This window comes from Sinohyriopsis cumingii, unplaced genomic scaffold (genome assembly GCF_028554795.1).
Source record: "Sinohyriopsis cumingii isolate HCF-2022 unplaced genomic scaffold, ASM2855479v2 utg003120l, whole genome shotgun sequence".
NCBI lineage: Eukaryota > Metazoa > Mollusca > Bivalvia > Unionida > Unionidae > Sinohyriopsis > Sinohyriopsis cumingii.
In genome coordinates, this window is record NW_028316401.1 from 71,064 (window position 1) to 96,128 (window position 25,065).

Below are 25,065 nucleotides of genomic sequence, written 5' to 3' on the forward strand. Positions count from 1 at the left end.
TGATTTGCAGCCTGATTTATTATTTTACTGACATTCGCGGGCATAACTTTGGTGCTTGGTAATTTCACTGGTTGTTGAACCACCTGCGACGAACCTCCTTGATGTTTACGTATTAATCGTGCTATTCTTTGATTGCCGAAAACGCCCTACCAGCAACGTTGCTGATTGCACCAGGAACTTTTACAACAAATAACATTGATGGCTTTCGTTGATAATTGTTTTGCAATTGATGCCGCTTTGGGAACCATCCTTGTCAATAATCCCTGGATAACATTACCGAGCCCATCTCCGTAATACTCGCTGTAAACAGGTAATCGTGAGTTTACTACTCTGGCCATCATGGGTTTGCGGTGAGCATTGTGTATGATCATCTTATTTGTTATTTGTTTAATCGCTTTAGTAGCCTTCCGCAATTTCATCAATATGTTCCCAATAATTATATCGATGTCTATGATACCACCTTGAAATAATCGTTGACAGCTGCTTCATTAATTATTTTTTGAGAATTATTACCAGATCGTTTTCCTCCTATGAGAACTTCTGGTCATTGCACATCATCGACGATGTTGTTAGGACAAGTAACAAGACCACTTCCTGTAGTAAAACCGCTACCAGTAGGTTCATCGTAAAATTGTTCTGGAGACTGTGAGTGAGAAGGTGGTTGTTGTTTTTTCTGTTGCTGTGGTGGAGGATGTTGTGGTTGTGGTTTTTTCTGTGTTGCGGTCGAGGAGGTTGTGGTTGTGGTAATGAAAGTTGTAATTGTGGTTGCTGTATCTATAAAATATATGTCTGTTGCGTTAATAAACGAAATATATCTAGTATCATTAGTTCTAGCCGGATCTACTCCATAATGTATAAGAAATATCCATTTGTACAAGTTATCACGACTTACAACATCATCAGTATATTAGGGGTTTAAAACTGCTCCTCGATTATCAGAATTTCACATGGCAAACTCAGCTAACTCATCTATATGTTTACGTTTTTTTTATGTAGGTAACACTTTTTCAGTAAATTTATCGTTTACATTAACTTTGGCACTTGCTTGTTCTGTTTCTGTTTCTGGTATACGTTCTTTGATATCACTTATTTCAGCATGAATTTTGCCAATACCTTCAAGTATTTCTACATTGACGGGTGGAGGTTGAGCTGCAGCTATTTCAGTTGGAAGTTCTCATAAAATCATATTTGTTTTCTTAGTCCTCACTGCTATTTTATCAATCTGCTCAGCAGTTTGTTTTACCGCCGGAAGAAGACCTTCAGTAGCTATTGCGACTCTTTCAGTAACTGTTGTGATAGGCTTAAATAATTGTTCTGCACCTTCTGTGAATTCAGCTTGAGATTCTTGTCTCGCTTGTAGTTTTTCCCTAACAGAATCTCTTAGTGGAATATATTTCTTAATCGCTTCTAGTCGTTTTCAAACTAATCTAGCTGTGTAAGATTCCTGCGCTGGTGGCATTATTTGTTATATTTTTATTTAATTAACAGCAGCAATGAGGTTGTTGTCTCGGCACCCCCAGCCACGATCCTTTTTTTAAACGATTTTCAGGAAGGCTTATTTTTACGATTCGAGAGCAAGTCAATTAGAGGCTGTTCACCCTCACTGCTGGTGGTAATCAACTGAACATAACAGAAACATATAAATAATAATAATAATAATGAGGACTTTGTATAGTGCCTAATCTTTAGAAGGTCTAAGCACTTTACAGCATTAGACAACACCTATAAAATAAAAAACATATAATGATATGATTACAAAAACAAACACCATGAAATTAGAAAACATTAAAAAAACATGCTGAGAATATTTAAGGTATGAAACATTATCAGGTCTTTAAGTTTGTTCTTGCAGTCGAAATAAGTGAGTTTTGAGAGCCCTCTTGAATGTGATCACTGTGTCTTTGTGTCCAAGTTCAGTGGGCAATTCATTAAACGTTGCTGGGCTCTGGTATGCAAAAGAACGCTGTCCATATGACTTTGTTTTCATAGTGGGAATAATGAGTATACGATTGTCAGAAGAGGAGCGTAAGTATCTTGCTGGTGTGTACACATGGGTGAGGTTGGATAGGTATGTTGGACTAGAGTCCGACAGTGAAACGTAGCACAGAGAACAAATTTTGTGTTTGGTTCTGGATCGAATGGATAGCCAGTGTAGGGTACAGAGCAGCCGGGAGGTGTGCTCTGATCGTGGTACTCTAAAGATGATCCAAGCAGCTGTGTTTTGAACTTTCTGAAGTTTCTGGAGTAGATATTGAGATGAACCAGATAGAATTGAGTTACAACTGGCATCAACTGAAAGATATTTGCGAATGGAGCTGATGCGTCTCAGCTCAAGATATGCAGCCTTGCATATGTTCATGACATGTTGGTGCAATGTGAGAGTACTGTCCAGAGTAACACCTAGGTTTTGTACTGGTAGTGTGAATTTAATGTTGGTGTTGCTGATATTTATTGTTTGAGGTAAAGGATTGAATGAGAAAGTCTTTTTGTTGTGATCAGAATGGCATCAGTTTTATCATCATTCATCTGCAGCTTGTTACATGTCATCCATGATTTCACATCAGAAATGCACCTCTCTACACCTTGGATGGTAGCATCAACTTCAGTTGGGTTGCTAGATTTGTGTATTTAGGTGTCATCAGTGTACAATTGGTGAGTGTGATGTGATGTGATTTGGATTTTTAACGTAGCTTTAACAATTTTCCAGTCATATCGCTACGATGTCTGCAATGTGGCAGTTTATAGTGATGTCTAGCACTGGGGCATCATGCCGCAGACATGTAGCATGATGTCCCACCCAGTCACATTATCCTGACACCGGGCCTACCAGTCCTAACACTAACCCCTTAATGCTGAGCGCCAAGCGAAGCACCTGTTAGTACCATTTTTGTAAGTCTTTGGTATGACTCGGCTGGGGATCGAACCCACGACCTCCCGCATCCGAGACAGACGCTCTAACCACTAGGCCACTGGAGCGGTTACAATTGGTGAGACACTGGATGATGATCTATGACACTTGAGAGCGAATAAGTGTACAGAATGAAGAGAACAGGTCCAAGAACAGACCCCTGTGGAACACCACAACATAGATCAACTGGGCTGGAGTGTATTCCATTTGTAGATACATTTTGTGTCCTGTTGACCAAGTAGGACTTGAACCAAGTAAGGTTATATCATGAATGCCAAATACATGCTGGAGACGGTGAAGTAATATATCATGGTCTATTGTGTCAAATGCTGCAGACAAATCAAGGAGGGTGAGGACTGTAATCTTTCCGCTATCCAATGCAGAGAGAATGTCATTAACTACTTTTAGAAGAGTAGTTTCAGTACCGTGGCAAGGGTGATATGCAGATTGTACATTGCTAAAAAGACTGTTTGAATTTAGATGAGATACAAGCTGGGATAGAACAACCTTTTCTAAGATTTTTGATATGAATGGGAGATTAGAAACTGGGCAATAGTTCTTTAAATCGTTATGGTCTAGTGTTGGTTTCTTCAGCAGAGGCTTTACAATGGCAGTTTTGAAAAATGATGGGAATTCCCGGATGCGAGAGAGGTATTAATAACATCAGTTAGTGAAGGCAATACTGGATCTAAGCACTCAAGCAGCAATGATGTTGGAATTAGATCAAGTTCACATGACTTTGGTGCACTCTTCATCAGGATTGTATGTACAAAATCCATAGAGACAGGTTCAAATGCTGCTAATGGTTGCCGCTCAAATTCTGTATCCCAACTGTATGGTGATGATGAGTCAATTGAAATTGTGGTGTCACGCTTGTACAACAATTAAATATTGTTTTAAAACAAAAGTAAAGTTTTAAAATTCTTATTACTGACTGTTATTCACACTGCATTCAAAAGCACAACTTAGGATATAAATTAATTGGAAATATGCATGAATGGAGCTTTTTAATCAACATATCTATAATCCACGAATATAGCTTCCACAATGGCGAAGAAAACCATAGGCAATTTAATTGACAGTATGCTTGATTAAAAGTAGTCCTGGATAAAAATCAAGTACATATTTACAGACGAGAGAATGGCATATTATGTCTTTTTGCATTTCATATGGATCCAAGTGTGAGCTGAAAATAACTTATACAGTACCCAACCCTTTCTATAATTTCAAGATTTAAAAACCAGTGCTTTAGATTTCGTACTTTCACAGAATAGTAAACCTATAAAAATTAAAGATAGTGGACCAACAATGCCAGTCATCTGTCAGATCTTAAAATGAAGCATTCAAATGATGATCACTGTTATTTTGATTGTAAGTCTTGGTCATAGGCACATTGATATTTAAATCACTAATCATCATGATTAGCTTTACTGTCACTCAGGAAGCGGTACACATTCAATGAACCAGTGATTAAATTTACAGGCAATTGTAATAAGAGTGATCAAGATATAAAATCTGAAAGCAGCTCATTGTTATTTGTAAAGGGCAACTGAGTACATGTACTAGTTATTGGTAACCAGTGAAATCAAGAGAAACAGAATTGTTTCCCTCATCATATTGTTACAAACCAGGGGTCTTTGACTGACCGAGCAGTGTCAAACCCTGGTGTTATTCCCACTAGAAGTCATAAGTTTACCCCAAATTTCCAAAGACTTTCATACAACTTCGGTTGTAAAGGAGAAAGCCTGACGTGTCCATTTTATACATACATTTTACTCTAGCATGATGATGGTAATGAATGCAAGACCACAGATCTCACAACCTGCCAAATATATATCAACTGCACATCTGCATGGTTCCTCTTCATTAGGTTTCTGTACCGCCAGCAGTTAATGCCATATGAACTATACAACTGTCCCCTAACACAGGGAACTATTTTAGCTACACCACGGTTTCCAGGCACATTTCGCCAGTACAACTGCATCACATTTGCCACCATGACGCCATGAACAGTATCTGTTAAGTCCCTTTTTGTTGATTACATTGTTTAATTTACAGGTTTCCTACCATAAATACTGCCACTGCAGTCACAACACGAATGTACACCGCTAGATTTTAATAGGGACCCTGTTATTCCAGGGTCACTCATTTGGTTTTGACCTGAAATCACCACTAGTGAACCATGGCATCATGGAAACTCACTAACACTTCACTCCAAGATGTTTGCTCCTAGTAACTGGCTAATTATTTCAGGCTAAGGAATATTCCATTGCACCAAACTACAACAATCAGACAAGTAATCACAAAGAATTCCTTAAAATGGTACACTATAACCAAATGTGCATACTCCAAATTTATTACAATATGTCACATACTTTATTTTGTACACAGTGTTTAAGCTTCTATGCACAGAAGTGACCAAAGCAGGAGACAAAATATTATTGAGGTTACCAGTGCCTTTGTGAAAGTTTTTGACATACATATTGTGTTTCATTACCAAAATGTGTCAGGCAATTCCTAAACATGTCAACAAACCATGGTTTGATGATGCATGCAAAGATGCCATCAGGGAAAGGCAAAAAGGTCCTTAAACATTTTAATGCCAAATACTGCATATAATGAACTGAAGCTCATTGTACTATTTAGAGACTGTCACAACAAGTGACATCCGCTATCAAATTCTTTCAATACAGTTTGGGAAATATTCAACTTTGCACCATCTTCACAAGTGGCAACAGTGAATGCAGTACCTAAACTTTTCCAACAATTGAACCATACCATATACAAGCTTCATTTACAAAAAAACATAGAATGGATGATAAACTATAGGATTCCGTTGATATCTCGAGTCCAACAAACTGCTGACATTTAATACAGATTCAGACACCAGTAACAGAAAAGCACAGCAGACCATTAAACATTTACTAGGAAGCTTTCTTAATGAAAGAACATATATTTGCTATCTTTTTTCAACTTAGAGAAAACTTTAAACACCATATGGAAGCATGGCATGCTGACTGACCTGTTCAACCTAGGTCAAAGTGGCTGCCTACCTAACTTTATGACTCGTTTTTTGAACGATGGAAATTTCTAAGTCAAGGTAAGCAGAACCATTTCTGAAAGTTACTTTCAAGGCATGAGAGTAAACTCAGGGCATCATGCAGTTAGTCAGCCAGCTACAGTTGAATCAATGACCATGAAGACAAAATTTCAAACAAATTCTGTATATGATTGTGATCAATCCCATTTGTACACTGGACCTGTCTTGTCTTCCAAGGCAGCTGAGTTACAAAGCAACAAGACCCTCGGCAATTAACACAGAGTGGATGACATCGCAAAAACATTTAAAATACATTTCTTTTCATGAAATATGGATTCCTTCATTCCCATGAAAACCAGCTTGGCTGCATCTGCATAACCAGTGACAGAATGAAGACACTAACTGCATGAGAGTTCAATGGGGCAACTCTCAAAAGCCATTTTGCTGCTTAAGCGAAAACATATTTAGCCATCTAAGCCTGACCCCTCTTTAAAAACAAATTGTAATTTGCAATATATACTCATCTGCTTTATTTACATTTTTCTATCTTCATAAAATATTATGACAGCAAATGTATGGACCAGAGGTCAAGCTACACTTGAATTTTAGGAAGTGACTTATTCTTTTTGGACAGAACAGAGAGAAGTGACAGCTGGGACCAAAGCAAGACATGCTCTCTCTCTCTCTCTCTCTCTCTCTCTCTCTATATATATATATAGAGAGAGAGAGAGAGAGAATGAGAGATGTGTGTGTTGTTTTCATTCTCCTCTTCTTTGAATTATGACCTCTATTTCCCAGTATGCATATTTGCATTTGACATTGGTTTAAGCAATACTTTATTTTTAATTAGGAAATTTTCTGAGTTCTATCTACATTAAAAAAGATGGTGCATTTTAAATACTATCATATTCATATGGAGTGTATTTTGGCAATATGACTTAAAAAGAGAACAGAAGCTATACATTGTAATGAATTTTAACTACAGGGTAAGTAACTAGATTACAGTATTGTAATTGCAAGTTAGTACAAATGCTTAATCAACTACCCTAAATCAAGAATTTCTTTTTACTTTCTTAAAGTATACTATAAAATGGCAGTTGAAAAGATTTCTTTCAGATCATACTCTTTGTCTTAATTTCTTTGTTGCCGATAAAACCTTACCGTAACTGTTCCTAGACCAAACATTTGACCTTGGCTTTTAACTGTTAAATAACAGTCATGAAGTTGCAATACTTAATTTATCAAAACTTAAATATTTATCTTTAAAGATATTATAGATTTCAATATAATCGATAATACAAATATTGAAACTGCAAAAAGGAAAGAGTGAAAAAAAGAACTATCCCATCAAATTAAACAGCAAAATTTATTATTATTTAATTTATGTGCCTCCTTAGGAAAAACTATCTGCGAAGTGGGCGAAGACAAGAATTTTAAGAAGTGGCCTGATTTTATACATTCATGGTTCCCACACTTTTCTAAAGTTAAATTTCCAGGTCTTTTCGAGGGTTTTTCCAGGATGATGTTGTTGTTGTTTTAGGGTTTAACGCCATTTTTCAGCACACGATAGGCTATACATGGTGACCAGTATTAATGGTGGAGGAAGAACCCGGAAAATCCCCGGAAACAACCACCGACCTTCGAGAAGCTATTGGCAAGCTTTCTTACAAAGCCACATTGGCCGAATCCGAGACTCGAACCCACGCAGACAGAGGTGAGACGGCAGTGATTCGTAACGGAGAGCGCTTTAGACCACTCGGCCACTTGGGGCCCACTTTTCCAGGATCAAATTAATATTTTCAAGTTTCACATAAGCCCATTACTGTATGGAAATTAAAGAACATTTTAGATTATAAAATATGCATTTTCTAAATCTACAGATGGTTCTCTTTCAAGACTCTCCAAAACATCTAAGCCAGAAAAGATGATCATGTAAAAAACCAAAAAATGTATCAAATGAAACAAATTTGATTAAGGGGCCCTGAGTGGCCGAGTGGTCTAAAGTGCTCACCAGTCCGGATCACTGCCATCTCACCTCTGTCTGTGTGGGTTTGAGTCCAAGGATTGGCTAGCATGGGTAAGTGGGAAAGCCTGCCAGTAGCTTCTCGTGGGTCGGTGGTTCTTACCTGGGTTTTCCAGGGTTCTTCCTCCACCATTAATACTGGCCGCCATGTATAGCCTATCTAGTGCTGAAAAATGGCATTAAGCCCTAGAACAACAACAACAACAACAAATTTGATTATATTCCTATAAACTGGCATGTAAAGTCATTTCAACGTACAAAATAAAAATTCTAACTTTATTTTGCTGACCTGCATTATGTTGCTAAGCTGGAACAGCATAATGAACGTAAATTAATTTTGTTTCCTTTCAAACCTTTATCTCTTAAGAATTATATAGCAATATATATATATATATATATATATATATATATATATATATATATATATATATATATATATATATATATATATATATATATATCAGGGCTCGAATTTAACACAAATTTCTTTGTAGCCAGAAGGATTAGTATATTGAGAAATTTACTAGTCCTGCCAAATCTTTACTAGTCCTGTTCAAAAAACAATGTCACACATCTTTCATGTACGTTTACTGATTCAATTTTAAAGTTTGAACAACCTGCAACAAAACTGGATGTTTTCTGTGTGTTTGTTTTTGCGAACTGCATACACCAAATAATGTTCCTTTCCTCGTCATAATTCAGCCATTCCGTCTTTTGTCCATTTCTTCTGAAACTTTCCATTACGCTTTTCCCTATCATAAATATTATTCCTCATCATTCTCATTAAACTTTTGCTTTTTTTTCCGGTGGCTGAACACCTTCTATGAAATGCCACATTTTGCCTGTCTTATAAGGAGGGAATATTGCCTTGTTTTGAAATTCGAGATGTTATAGTATAGCTGACATGAATTATTTAAAGCAAGAAAAGGAATGGCATAATGTCCTTAATATAAGAAAGTCAGAGCAAGAAACATGTTTCAAAACACGTGTCTTTGCCCCCTCCCACAATTAAATGGTCTCTCCCAAACAAAGACCAAACTTCATCGGATATTCTTCATGATCAAAGCAGTGGCTATTGTAAACACTGTTAAAAAATATTAGCATCAGAAGATAGTGTTAGCTTCAGCTTGGAAAAGGTGTGTTCCCATCAAACGAAGCCATCTGAAACTTGGCGCATTGTATTTAACAGCTCCAATTACGGTATCATAAGTCGTAAGTTTGGTAATTGTTCCTAATTAATCGAACATCAATGTATTGTGTATTGTTGAAATTAATAATAAGGAGGAAATTTTTCAAATCTTAGATGCCCATGCTCAGAGATTTTAATTCCCAACAAATGTATGGCATTCTGCTTGGATATCTCCACGTGCATTCAATTATTTGTTCATTCTTGTAAGGGAAAAATATAAAAACTATTCTTATCATCCTAGAAAAAGTAGTTGTACTGAAAGGATGTGTCAAAATTAACATAATTGTAATAAATTGATCTAATTCTTATAATTATTTCGATGGAAATGTAAACTATGTAGTTTCCTGTTTGTAACTGTTGGAGAGTTTGGGTAGCGAGGAACAACAAAAAAAGAACCTTAAACAAAAAAACGTGCAAACTAATTTCTTTGAAGAGTTTTTGCTGTGTTATTTTGTGTGGTATACCGCTTTGTAGTTTGTTGCTGTGGTCGAGTGAATAAAGTGTGATATCACATAATTTTTTCATTTAATTCATTATCAGATTAATTAGGATCAATTACCAAACTTCCGATGTTAATGACGGGACCATAATTTGCGTTGTTAAGTGAAATGCACAAAGTCAGATGGATTCTTGTCATAGAAACGCACCTTTCCGAGGCAGAAATTGACTTCATCTTCTCATGCTAATATTTTATGACTGTGTTTACAATAGCCACTGCTTTGATTCTACAGAACATCTGCTAAATCAAGTCTTTATTAGGGAATGGCGTAAACAAATAATAATAATAATAATAATAATAATGACCTTATTTAAAGAGGGTAACACAATTAGCTAAAAACTAATCTACCTTGAGGCCCTCATACAAAGGAATTCATTTATTTAAGCTGCATCTCTGAAGCCACTGGATATATTGGGTTTGGAAGAAGGAAATAGAGTGGGCATTTCTAATCTCAGCTGGAATACTATTCCAGAGCAGAGTTCCAGAGTATTGGAAACTTTTTTAAAATAACTCCTTATTTGGTTTGGGAATTTTATACTGTTTGGTAGACATGGATCACAGGTGGGGAGTATTACCAGGTAGCCTATACTGGAATAGTGATTGTAAATATTCAGGAGCACTATTCTGAGATATCCTGTACATTAATTTGGCTTTTCTTAAACAGATTCGGTCTTTAATAGGTAATATTTTTAACCTACCAGCTAAACTTTCCCTGCTTTCTTTCTGGATTGATATTAGCCCAAATGCTCTTTTTTGAAGATGTGCCAGCTTTGCTATGTTTTTATCATTTGAATTACCCCATACTGTACTACAGTAGTCCAAATAGGGTTGTATGTAACTGTTATAAAATAGTTTCCTGTGCCTTTCAGGGAGAAAATGTCTTATCCTACTGAGAAGCCATAAACTTGAATTGACTTTTTTACTGGTATGTTTGATATGTTCAGTCCATGATAGGTTATTATCTACCAGAACACCAAGTAGCCTATCATGACAAACTATTTGCAGATTTGTATCCTTCCATGTCAGACATAGTTCATCACTATCAAGATTTGTCCTTCTTTGCCGTGTTGAGATAAGTAATATTTTAGTTTTACCAATATTTACCACCATGCCATTACATGTGCACCAGTTTTCCAGTTTGTTTAGTGCATTCTGTAAAGAAATTTCAAGCTCATGCTTTGTGTTTTGGATGTCTGACAATGTTGTGTCATCTGCATAGAGATCTGTAGATGATATTGAGTCTCTTAGTAAAAGTGGTAGGTCATTAATAAATAAAATGAATAGTAGTGGACCTAGAATTGAGCCTTGTGGTACTCCATATCTAATTGTTTCAAGTTCAGACAGAACATTATTTATGTAAACATGTTGTGTTCTCTCATTTAAGTACGAAATAAACCATCTAATTGTTCTTTCATCACACTGGTAGATTTTCAGTTTCTTCAAAAGGATTTCATGATCCACCATGTCAAAAGCTTTCCTGAAATCTACAAATACAGTTCCTATTATTCTACCTTGGTCAAGTGCTTGAAGCCATTTATTAGTTAGGGAGATCAAGGCAGTCTCACAGGAATGGTTCTGTCTAAAGCCTGATTGATTAGGGTGTAACAGCAAGTGTTTGGTTAATTATGACATGAATGAGTCATGGACATGTTTTTCAATCAATTTTGACAAGTTTGGTAGTATTGAAATTGGTCAGTAGTTATCAGCATCATCCTTAGAACCAGATTTGTGAATAGGAGTTACTTCTGCAGTTTTCCATATTTTGGGGACAGATGAGGTTGCAATACTTAAATTAATTATGAATGTTATGCTATCTACAATAGCAAAGGCAGAAGATTTAATGAGTCGTGGACCAATTTGATCAAGTCCTGTAGCTTTCTTGGTATCAAGTTCACTGAGACATTTTTTAACAAAGTTTTTTGACACTGGTGGGACAGAAAAACATACCTCCTTTGAGATTTTACTGCTGCAGAACTTTTTCAGTTCATTAAAGTTGTTTTCTATCACTGGCTCTTTTAACTTTGTGGTAATGTTGATGAAAAAATCATTGAAAACATTTGCAATGTCAGTTTCATCAGTGACATGACACAGGTATGCCATCATGGCAAGCAGATCGAGTGTTTTAGGTGCCATAAATATGGACACAAACAAAGACTTTGTCCATCAATGTATACATATTAGGAAGCTGGCAAAGAGGAGAATGCCAATGCTTCATTTACAAAAAAACTAAATGTACCCAGTGGGACTCTTGACTCTAACTATTCAATGGACACTATTGTAGATGCAAATGTAAATGGATTTTCAGGGTTTGTATGTGACTTTGAAGATGCTAATATATATGAACATTTAAATATAGAAATAGGATGTCAGAATGATAAAAGTAGTATGGAGACAATCTCAGTGAGTACCCCATTGCATGATGACATACATGTAATTGATATGAAACTAAATACAAAAGGTTTTAACATAGGTCACTTAAATGTACAAGGTATAGTGGGAAAGATAGACCAGATTAAGTTAATGTTGTCTTCCATGGAAAATAATATACATGTTTTAGGACTCACTGAAACCAAATTAAATGCTAACCACAATGATGATCTATTTCATTGTCAAGGCTACAATAAACCATTTCGTAGGGACAGAGAGACAGCAGGGGGGGGGGTTCTTGTTGTATACATTAGGGAAGATGTAAATGTAAAAAGGCGACTTGACTCGGAGTCACATGAAATTGAGAGTATCTGGGTGGAAATTTTTCAAAATAATGCAAAATCTTTCCTAGCTGGTTTCATTTATAGACCACCTTCCTCCAAAGAATTTTGGAATGATAACTTTTTGAAACAAATAGAAAATGTTCTAGCACAGGAGAAAGAAACATATATACGCGGAGATATAAATAAGGACCTTCTCAATACTCAAATAAGGAACAACCGGATGGAATTTATTGAATCATTAGGCCTAGACCAGCTGGTAAATGAGCCTACAAGGGTAACAGAAAAATCAAGCACTCTTATTGATCACATTTAATTATACTAACCTACCAGACAATGTGGCTTGTGTTAATGTACCGAATGTTGGTCTTAGTGACCACTATCCTACTTTTTTGACAAGAAAGGTTAAATGCAAGAAAAATAAGAAAAATACACATAAAACGATCACTTACAGATCGTTCAAAACTTTTAATGAAGAACAATTTCTCAGTGACCTATATAAAGTTCCATGGAGTATGATCCAAAATTTGGATGACATAGATGAAGCCATGAGGGTGTGGACTGACTTATTTATGGATGTAGTATCTAAGCATGCACCACTGAAAGTACATCGAGTAAAGACTGATATTCAACCTAACTGGCTTACTACTGAAATCCTAGATGCTATGAAAACACGAGACAAATTCAAGGCTATGGAAAACCATGCACAATATAAAGTATGGAGAAATAAAATAACAAGTATGATCAAAAAAGCTAAAAAAAAACTTATTATCAATCATTGCTTGAAAACAAAATGAGCAACACAAACTCCATTTGGAAAGTCTTCAATGAACTCACTGGAGGAACGCACAAAAAACAGACAAATAAAATTCACTCACAAACGCCAACTATCGATAACCAAAACTTAGTAGCCCATCGGACTATTAACATTATGAAAGTTACTAGTCAGACAGGAAATTTGCTAGCCCCGGGCTAGCGGACTACCGCTAATTTCAAGCCCTGTATATATATATATATATATGCATCTTATATAAAGTAAACATTTCCTATTATAGTATTAAAAAAACAGTAAACGCAAATAATTAGAATCTTGTCTTGTAACGAAGGGAGTTTAACCCTGAATTTATCTGTGCAAATTAAATCCCAAAGAAGATTTTTCAAACAACCTAATCTCCTTATGACGATCTGGTTAAAAATCCATCACTAAAAAAACATTTTCAAAAGGGTCAATTTAAATTTGAACAAAAAACCTTCATAATTATTTACTGTTATGTAAAAAGGACTGAATTTTCTGCTAAATCAACTTGTCTTCTTGTAATTCGATAAACCAATTCCCAAACCTGTATTGATAAAGGGGCTCAAATCATTTTCTAATTTATAATACAAGGGATGATATCTCATTTCAGCTGAGATTCAACAACTTGGATTACAAAATTGGTTTAAAATGAATAGCAGTCCGTTTTCTAATACGGGTTTCCTCCGAATATTCCCACGGTAGCGACACATGGTAGTCGCTTAAAAGTGGGCCTAGAAAATTTTAACTTTTGTTATACTGAACTATACCTGCATGAAATCGATAGAAAAATTATTTATTTTCTAGAAATGGCAAGTATTTAAATCATTATGTCTTTATTCCGCTCACAGACTAGTCAAAACATTGGCATTGATGAAAACTGACCCAGTACTTGCCATTTGCATTACTAGTAACTTCACAAATCTTAAATGACGACATCGGAAGTCCATTAGCCACATGATATCAACAACAAACTCCATTTTAATGTTGTTGTAGAGAAATCCAATTATATTAAATGAAAGTCAGATACTTTTTGTAAAATCCAACAATCTGGTCAGTTTGATTTATCAAACAGACAGCACATGTCAACATGGTAGTCATGTGTTACAACAAAACTCCAGAAGTTGTCAACAGAATATATAAATATGGAAAATGCTGTGTTCTTTTGTTTTTGTATTTTTATTATAACCATTATATAACTTTCATTTAATAGTTTTATTATTTTTTCTCTACAACATTTTAAAATGTGGGTTAGATTTTTGTACTCATGTGACTAGCAATGCAAATCTTGAGTACCAGGTCACATTTCATCAACACCATAGTTTTATCTTGTCTTTCAGCAGATTAAAGACAAAATGATTTTAATACTCACAATTTCTGAGAAAATAAGTATTTTTCATATCCATTTCATGCATGTATCACTTGATCTAACAATGTTTAAAGTTTGCTAGACTATCTGGTAATTGGCATACTTTGCCACCACGATGTTTGCCTCTTGTGATGCTAACCTGGTTTTCATAGCTTCGATGTAAGGAAAGGTATGGATATCGAGCTGACTTTGAAAATAAATTTCTACTTGACAAATCTAATCTACTGGGCGTTTGGACTGACTGAGCATATATGTTTACTGCAACCACCCAAATGATCCATCCTACACCCTTCAAATATTCTGGTTAGAACTCGACAAATTTAACTCACGATCAGTTTTGTTACGACTCAATTACGTGATTGTTTCGGGCGTCAAGTGGTGGCGGAAAATTCCCGTTTTTTTCCCGACTTTGTTAAATATCTGCGAAATTCCAGGAAAAATTATCATTTCTCCCGACTTTTTCCCGATAGCGATTTGACATATGACAACAAACTATGTTGCCCCATTGGTTTCAATTCACTGACATCATAGAAAAATAGAGGTATTTTGAACTAGTATGAAAGTATATTAGGAAATTTTGATGAGTTTTGTTTTGATTGTCAAACATAATTATTATACTCACAGCATTTTGACGAACTCGAAGCCTGTTTCCTTGCTGTAGAACGTTGTCAAAAAAAAAAAAAATCATCAGTTACATGCTACCACTTAATACCAACAAAATTAAACGACCACGTAGAAACACGTGACACCATAACTATGCTAGTACTAATATTAGTACCCTTACTCCTACCTCGACCACAACAAATCAAGTTGAGGCTACGACACTGTAGCTAAACTGATGCCAGGAGAGAGAGAGAAGGGGGGGGGGGGGTTGTATTGGGTAAGTTAGACATAATTAGTGAATCAGACTGGACATACGTGTAAAATGAAATCGGATGAGATCATTGCTTACCGCTTCTGGCTTGTCAAAAAGTTTTAATAGAGACGACGACAACCATACGCCCCAGGATGTGTCGTCTGTCACGAATCTATTTTACGAAATGGAATCCAAACTGAAAAGAATATTAATTTAAATTGCAATCTTTTGATTAAAATCGTTAACGTTCCAAGAATAAAACATTTGCATAGTATAAACTGATTAATTAACAAAATACTTACTTTCCTGCATTTAAATCATTTGGGTTTCATTTCGTTGTACGTTTAATTTTCCTCCACTGAAGCCAGGTTTCAGGCCCTTATCCAATATTTGTAATATATCTGTACTTAAGTTAGGGGACCAATTGACCTCAAATTGTGCTTCATTCGGATTATCTCAGATATTTCTGAAAGTCTTCTTCTTTGGTTGGTTCGTCTGATTGATTGAAGTCTGGTTCCCGGTCCAAACGTGATTATAACGCAAGCACAAGTTGCGAGTAAACTGGCCTTTCACTCTGGCCTTATTACTACCTAATAAGTATCAACCCGTCATCATAGACTGGTACAAAACAAGTTCGTTGTAATATTGAAATTTATTTCTACGAAGAAATCAAACTCACCCTGACCTTCAAGTTGCTGCTGCAGACATCGTCGTTACATCAATTTCCGATGATGGGCAACACGTAACATGAAAATATGAATTTGGGTTTGTATTCTCTAGTATCACCTCGATACAGATTTAGAACTCTGCTTCTGGGGGACACTGGATTTGTGGACGATGACAGGTAAATTAATGCAACTTAATTTACACAACCTGAGAGTAGAGTGCTAGAAATTATTAGGTTGAATATAATTCTTCCTGTTATTCGTTTAATCAGATTTTGTAGCTGTCTTAATGTACTCTTTATTCCTTGGTCTGACATCAGTCAGCTCCTGTCAAGGAATTTTCTGAGCGAAGAATCGGGGTGTTTTCCATTGCCTTGGTGCCATGAAGGACTCGAATTATAAAGCAAAATTTATGCGTTATCATTAAAAAGCATATTTGAGAAAACAACAGTATATGATAAGCAGTTTTCAAGCATTATTCAGTAATTTACAGCATTTGTTCGTTATCGCGCAACCAAATATTTGACTAAATGTTATTGATTTATCTGAGCAAAACGGAACACTAACAGAACATATACTTCAGAAGTAATTTTAGGGGGATATAGAAAGTTAGACTACTAATACCTATGTATACAGTTATCTTGTGAGATGACAACATCACAAATCGAAATTAAAACTCACACGACTAGCAATACTTTGAACTTATTTTGGAGAATTACAAAAATATGTCATGAAGAATTAATGTACTAGTCGGACCATGACGGCACAAATAACAGCGGAGAAGCGCGGATAGAGAGTATCTGCCTATGTCAATCACAACACTAATTTGTTTACGTTCTTTTCTTCAGAAATGTATCGTGTAAGGTTAAGAGAACATCACAAATCGATATTAAAACTCACGTGACCAGCACTACTTCGAATAATTTTGAGGAGAGAGTAACACGAAAGACAGAAAGAAAAAAATGAATTCACAAAGAATGACTTGACTAGTCAGGCAATGACGACACAAATAACACAGCGGCATAGCGCGGATTCAAAATGTCTGCCAGTGCTATTCAGTTTGTTTGTTTTACAGATAGACAGTGGCAGATAGTTAGCTTGTATTAAACACGATCAATATCAAGAGATGATGTGTAATTGTTTGAGGTTTTTGTTTTAATCAACAGCTGAGGATAAAAGACTTACTCGACTCGATATCGGTATTACCGTGTTCACCACAAGAGAGACAACCTTAACGACACTAGCTGAAGATATGTTTTCTCATTTATTCTCCCCTGATACAACCATATTTTGGGAGGGGATTGGAACACCATATGGGCAACCATAGACCTGCGTATCAAACCACTCATAAAGCATGAACGCCTTAAGCTGATGCTGATCAATTTTACGTTAGGAACAATTTATTGCTGATTTTACCACAATATGCAGGTCAACCTGTAACTGTTGGTTGCTGCTACATTTAATCCTATTGTTGTACGATCTATATATACAGCATTGCCACACTGACACCAAATCCCAAATGTGTGTGTGATTTGGATTTTTAACGTAGCTTTAACAATTTTTCAGTCATATCGCTACGATGTCTGCAGTGTGGCAGTTTATAGTGATGTCTAGCACTGGGGCATCATGCCGCAGACATGTAGCATGATGTCCCACCCAGTCACATTATCCTGACACCTGGCCGACCAGTCCTAACACTAACCTTTTAATGCTGAGCGCCAAGCGAGGGATGTGTTAGTACCATTTTTGTAAGTCTTTGGTATGACTCGGCCGGGGATCGAACACACGACCTTCCGCATCCGAGGCGAACGCTCTAACCACTATGCCACCCAAATTTGTATTTCTATTTGTATGAGTTGTCTTGTTTCCATCAAATTAAGAGCAGTCACTGAATAGTGCATTCTATGTACACATTTATTGGCGACAACAGTCTTGCTGTTGCATCAGCCTTGGAGAATTGAGTGTATCATCATTTGGCGGTTGGCCGCTTTTATGGCACAACACTATTAGCACCAATTCAACAAAAATCAATTGCCACAAGAACAATTTAATAAGTTGACTTGTCTAGTGAATCTCTCGGGTTTAATTCAGTAGATTATAAATTGTCATCCATTAATTGTTCTTGGTAGTTTTCATCATGTATTCATTCAGTTTACTTTAAATTTTTTTAATATAATCTTTTCCAAAGAAGAAGTACACTTGACCACATTTGCATGTTTTGACAAACGATGGGATGCATACTATTTCTTTGAAATGATTGTCAGTTCTTTTGGGCAATCATATAGATTTCATGTCGTATTTGGTCATAATTGACGCGAGTTATGGTTATTGTGGTTTTTTTTGTGAAGTACACCAAGAAGCTTGAACGTGTTGTAATAGACATTTTAGTGTCCGTTTTAAATCACTGGTTATCTAATTAATCACTTAAAATTTTAGATTATATTATAAGCAATTTGAAGAAAGTAGTCTGAAGAGTTGTCATGAAACAGTGTCGCATGTTTAGAGAGACTGCCTGTGGAGCATTGCCTTTAATTTTTCCACACCTTATCACTTTTTGTACACCATTAATTCTGAACAAAGTCATAATTATTTTCGATCCTCACCTAATTGCTTTCTACAGAAAACTTGATTTCCTATTAAGAATCTCTAAACACTTGTAATCGAGAACGAGCTTAGTTTTAATGATAACTATTTCATTCTACCTTTAATTCGTTTCAGCAAAGACATACACGTCAAACAGTGCATGCAAAATTACAGATTCTACTTGCCAAAAGTTCCTCTGATATTTAATACCGTTCGTACTCGCTTGAAAGTCGAGTCAAACTGCCCACCAAAAATCCTGATCTGCCGTAGCATAATAAGCATGCAGATCAATGCCTATGCTGTTTGTTCTACCGATCACTTCTAACAAACTTCACAGGTCAAATTTGTTTGTGCATTATGCGACGGTAGATCTGGGTCTGTCCAGTTTGCAGTTCGACTAGTCTTATAAACGAGTATATATTGTATCAGTAGATTTACTTCATTTGGTGCGGTCATCGTTTAAAAGTGTGGTTGTATGTAATTATACAGATTCAATATTGCCAAATGTCACCGCCTTCAAAATGATTTTCAGCACACGTTAAATATTATGGAAATATAGTATCTATAGCAAACGTTTCTCACGCTGGACAGTTTGCACAAAAAAATGAGATATTTTAAGGTAAAGACCGGATTGAAAGCTTTCATTATCAAAATGACCTTATACATGGAAAAGTATACAGTAGCCGTTCGGCAGGAGGAAGTTACGTTATGATGCTGCTTTACAAACTTTTCAAACTGTAGACGATTTGCACTTTGGAATTTGTATACCACTGTGTGGTGTACTGTTCTAAAGAGTCTGAAGGCACCAATACATCAAAAATATGGTATGGAATATTAACCCCATCTGCATGATTAAGTTTGTGTGCTCCAAAAATTAATATATTTATAAGTAGATCAAATTAGAGCACAGAGCGTATCCGAGAATTGTTAGATATTCAGATGCAATCTCTTCTCTAAGCCGTACTGGTCATTGGTGAAGTTAATGATGTACGGTTATCTTGAGGGCATTTTTACAAATTCTGATTTACACTGTATTTGTATCCAGCATTTTGCCTTGAAAATGTCACAAGCCACCGCCAGAACGACTTTTAGCGGTCTTGAAAAGTTAATTTCATTTTGAGTGTGCATACATGACGGGACCCGACAATGAAGAATGCTTTACAGTGAAATACAAATAAAAAAGAGCAAATTATTTTTTTCTTCGAGTGGGGTGGGGATGGGTCTGAAATCATGTTAACTGTATCAAACCCATCAGATAAAGAGCTTTCTGGAACCGCACCTTATCTTACAAAGTTTAGACCAACAAGATAGTATTGTAATTTCTAGTGCAGACCACAGCTTTCGTGGCATACTGTAATATTCTCGTAGATTAGGACCTGTGATATACATTGTACTTATGACTTAAGGATTTCCGCTCTTGAAAAAAAAAATGTTTCTGCGTAAATCGACAGGATGTAATGATGCCATTGTTGCATCATCAGTATTGCATAACTTGTGGTGTGTCTGACGTTGTCTGTGGTATTACACTAAACTCTGGTCTAGATCCGAAGTAAAAGGACGCGGTAACAACTTTTGTATCTTATTGAATAGTACAAATTAAGTTTCTTTATAGCGACTTGGCCTTTTAACGAATATTAAAAATTAAGGATTTTATATATCACTATAATTCTGTGATTTGGAACCACAGACATCTAAATTCACATTCCAACATACACCTTTCTTTGTGTGTCGTATTAAGGAATGTGTTACCTTTAACTGTGCGATTATGTCTATTTAGATCAGCTTTGGTCCTTTCTTTGATGACTCCCAAAAGACTGGCGCAAGCACGATCTTGTTTATTGTTATCTGAACCATCTGTTTAATGTGAACAAGTGGTTTATTCTTCGACAGTGTTCTACCCTTTTTATGGTGCTTTTAGTCTGGTTTCTTCGTGATGTTTCTATTGATCTGCAATTAATGCTTTATAGTTTCGAACCTCTTTTAATATTTGAGATACATGTCTTTTCTTACTGTTGAAAGCCTGTTTTCTGTTTCATCAGTACATCTAAAATGCAATGTACATTCTTTGTTGATCTGCTTGGTTCTAATTCTGTAATTTTCCTCCTTGCGTTTTTCTGTCTACTTTACTGAAGCATCTTTATACAAAAAGCTCGTGAGTTTTGCGGATACACATGCGCATTCAATATTTGTAAACGCTTGTACCATGGTACTTTTCACTATCTGTAGTTCATATTACAAATAGCGTCCATAACCGTGCCTAATTCGAAGGATAAGCTTACACACGTGCCTCCAGATTAAACAGTATTGTAATGATCCTTGGGTATGTGATTTTTTTGTGTGATTTTGATTTTTAACGTAGCTTTAACAATTTTTCAGTCATATCGCTACGATGTATGCAATGTGGCAGTTTATAGTGATGTCTAGCACTGGGGCATCATGCCGCAGACATGTAGCATGATGTCCCACCCAGTCACATTATCCTGACACCAGGCCGACCAGTCCTAACACTAACCTCTTAATGCTGAACGCCAAGCGAGGCAGCTGTTAGTACCATTTTTTTAAGTCTCTGGTATGACTCGGCCGGGGATCGAACCCACGACCTCCCGCATCCGAGGCGGACGCTCTAACCACTAGGCCACCGGAGCGGTCCTTGGGTATGTGGTATTTCTATTTACGTGTCCGCTAGATTTTAGCGATTATTTATTGATTATAGGGATTCGGTGCTGGAAAGATATTTATCAACCCTAGTAATTAGCACATTTTTAAGAGTGGCCCTCATAATCTACATTATTCCCGATACGTTAGACAGAACTCTAACCACTAGGCCACCGGAGTGGTCCTTGGGTATGTGGTATTTCTATTTACGTGTCCGCTAGATTTTAGCGATTATTTATTGATTATGGGGATTCGGTGCTGGAAAGATATTTATCAACCCTAGTAATTAGCACATTTTTAAGAGTGGCCCTCATAATCTACATTATTCCCGATACGTTAGACAGCATGGAGGATTAAGTTCCATAAAATGGACCCTCCTAATTTCTTAATAAAGGGAATTATCTGGGTATTTTGTTTTAGGTATACGCGTTTTGGAATTTGAGAGGAATAATGCTTTTATTATGTGTTTGTTGCGTGAAGCACTAATACGCGGCTTGAAAATGCTTACTGATAAGTTATGCAAATGTGAAACAACAGAAAACAATGCAACTGTGAAACTAGTTTCAAGATGTGTGGTCATTCGGTGATCGGAAGTGAAATTTAGAGTATTTGCGCGGCATAGAACTTTTCAGACAGTCTGTTGTCTCGATGTCCTTGTAAATAGAGTAATACAATCAGCCTCAAGCAAGACTCAAGCAGCTGTTTCGTACTCTCGGTAGTGAGATTTTGTGTAGGCATATGTGGGATTCGGGATAGTTTATGATTTAAACGTTTTCTGCATTTTAAACGAAATCTAAGACTTATGCAGTGCGTGAAGAGGAACACATGGGCTTTATTGACTGATGGGTAACTGTATTCTGATCCGCTCTTATGTGTTGTTTGCTTCTTAATAAATAAACTTGGCGAGTAATTTTATTTAGTATGGTAATGTACATTTACGAATTAATTTATTAATACGTTTTTATAATATTTTTGCAAGAATATGGAATAAAATGTTACTTAATATCATTTTTAATTATGGTGGGCATGGCTTAGAGTTTAAAAATTTCTCACATACAGTTCAAATAAGCAGGGACGTCATTGGAGGGTGGACCGCGGGGGCCTCCTCCCCACCCCACCCCCCGAATCAGCACATGCTGTAAAATTGCTGTAGCCTATGTACAAAAATTAACAAGCCCGTCAAGTTTTGCTCCCCCCCCCATCAAGTTTGCCCCCCCAATCGAGTTTTGCCACCCCACCCCCACCCCGAAAAAAGTTGAAATGACGTTCCTGCAAATAAGTATATCATCCACGAAACAAAGAATGAAGCATAATTAACCACCTTGTCTGAAAGTGAAACATAAATACTACTGTATGTAGATAAATTATATATATATATATATATATATATATATATATATCTGATTCTGTATAATGACCGTAAACCCAGTTAATACGTACTTAAAGGCACATCTTTTCTATTTTGCACTGCTATTACCGATTCAATATGTTTTCAGTATTGAGCGCAGAGAAAGCCATGATGTGACAACTTTTACACGTAACGGTGCCAACCATGTAAAGTAGATGTACGTCTAGGTTTCTTTACTGAAATTTGGCGTCCAAGATGCCGATTCCAAGGTCATAAAATCGTGATAATACAAAAAATTTAAATGTCGGTGGTTTATCGATCGCCGTGATTAGTAGAGTGGTAAGGCAGTTATCATCTGTTTTGATTTTGCTGACAAGAAAAATAAAACCGTTGGGTATACATGCCGTATGAAATTACTGAAACACAAAAGTATCATCATCTGGAGTTGATTATATATTAAAACCCCAGAGTTGGGTAATTTGAAGTACAAGAATTGTCTCAAACAACGAGCGCTTATATGCTACATAGAGAAAGCGAGAAATTAATCCTGTCCTGAGAATATTGGCTCGTATAATACCGTCTCCGCTGTCATAATTTTCCGTAACATTTGACCTGACCTCAACTGTTTATCAATTAATAGTGTCAATGTCATGTAAGCAAAATGACAATTATTCAAAAGCCTATATATTGCCTCTTGTCTGTTAATTATATTCACATTTCGATACAGTTCCGATTTGTAGTCGTATAATCACTTTACTACTTCATTTCATTAGACTTCTTACCGCAGTTCCATTATATATATATATATATATATATATATATATATATATATATATATATATATATATATATATATATATATATATATATATATATATATATATTTGTCTCTGTGTGTGTATGTGTGTGTGTTGTAACAACGCTATGGTTTTAAATTAAGTAACACAAAAGAGCGAAAACCAACATCTTTGCAAAATTAAACAAATGGTTTATTTCTCTTGAATACAAGGAGAATCTGTAACATGAACTTAACTTATTGTGAATCAAATCCCAAAAAGTCCTGAAATTTATATTACAACTCCAAATGTTTAAAGTCACCTAACTTCCCAACTGAATTCAAAATGGTATTCCAGTTAATTGATAATACTGAATGGGCTGAAGTGCATGTAGTCTCCAACGTGATAATGTTGTAGTAGCCTGGATAGCGGCGATGTGATAGACTCTTTTGATGTATTTCAATATTATGATCCAGAAAATGTTCTTGTCTGAATTCAGTATAATTCCAAATTAATGTTTCTGTCCAAGAAAAATATTGATGAGCACTTTGTATTTTACATTGAATAATAATGTGAATAAATAATTCCACCCAAGTGACAAATCTGAACACAACAATAAGAATGATTCTGCTTCAAGATGTTAAAGCAAGAATGGTATTTTCTCAGGTAAAGAACATTACATAAAAATCTAAGACACAAAATAGAACCAGGATGAGGGTCACAAGATCATTTCTGGAACATTCTAAACAGTTAACAAGATAGGTCTGTTACTAAAATTATAATTAAAGACATGGGAAACATCAGGTACACGAGGTTGTCCATGGGAGAGTACCAATGCCCTAGATGCAGATTAAGATAAACATGTTACCACCATTGATAATGATCCTAATATTTATTCTACACTCACACAGAAATATTAGCTATATTTTAAGTTGTTTACAAAATCAAATGTTCCTAGTCAGGTACACAGTAAACTTGATTTTGAATCAGTTACAAAATACAATCAATTATACGTAGCAAATAATCATGGGGAAAAAAAAACGATACAATATATATATGAGACAAAATTAAATTAGATGGACATTGCCTGATTGCATGCAGCGGTGTCAGAATGCAGTCAGACATGTAAAATGCCGATCCACTTTTCTGTAGAGCTTCACAACTACAAACCTTATTGCGTTCGGCAATATATATGACATCTAGGGATACCAGCCGATAAAATCACATCGGTCGTTGCCTCGGCACATCCAACATCGCTTTTCAAAGTCAGCATACGTCCAGCTCTTGTACCATTCTATGTTCAATTTGTTGTTCTGTAGCTTAGGTTATCTACATATTTAGGGCCCTTTAGCACATTGGCCGCTACTCTCTTTTATCAATACTATAACTGGGCAACTATTACATTGGCACATCAGATAAAGCTTTTGTGATGTGTTTTACATTAATTGGCTTACTGTGGACAACTAAAAGCTCTTTGCTGGCGCTATTGGACTCGCTTTGACTGTAATTGAGATATTATACTAGCCGTTATGTGTACAACGTGTTATCAAATCACAGCAGCTGATTAGACGTTTTGTGCTGGAGACGTTAATTTAGATTTGTTTTGGATATTGTGGCATTCTTTATATCCTCCAAAGCGATACTTGGAAGGTG

General features: G+C 36.0%; 1 protein-coding gene across 1 annotated transcript in view; it reads right to left on the minus strand.

Annotated features, from left to right (window-relative positions):
• LOC149769871 (glycosaminoglycan xylosylkinase-like) overlaps positions 1-15,551 on the minus strand; it is an 86,594-nt gene extending 71,043 nt beyond the window's left edge. Inside the window, exons 1-2 of the mRNA XM_089949707.1 lie at positions 15,482-15,551; positions 15,152-15,184 (exon numbers count right to left, since the gene is read on the minus strand). The gene's annotated coding sequence lies outside the window, so the exon portion shown is untranslated. The remainder of the gene's footprint in view (positions 1-15,151; positions 15,185-15,481) is intronic.
• Between the last annotated feature and the right edge of the window lie 9,514 nt (positions 15,552-25,065).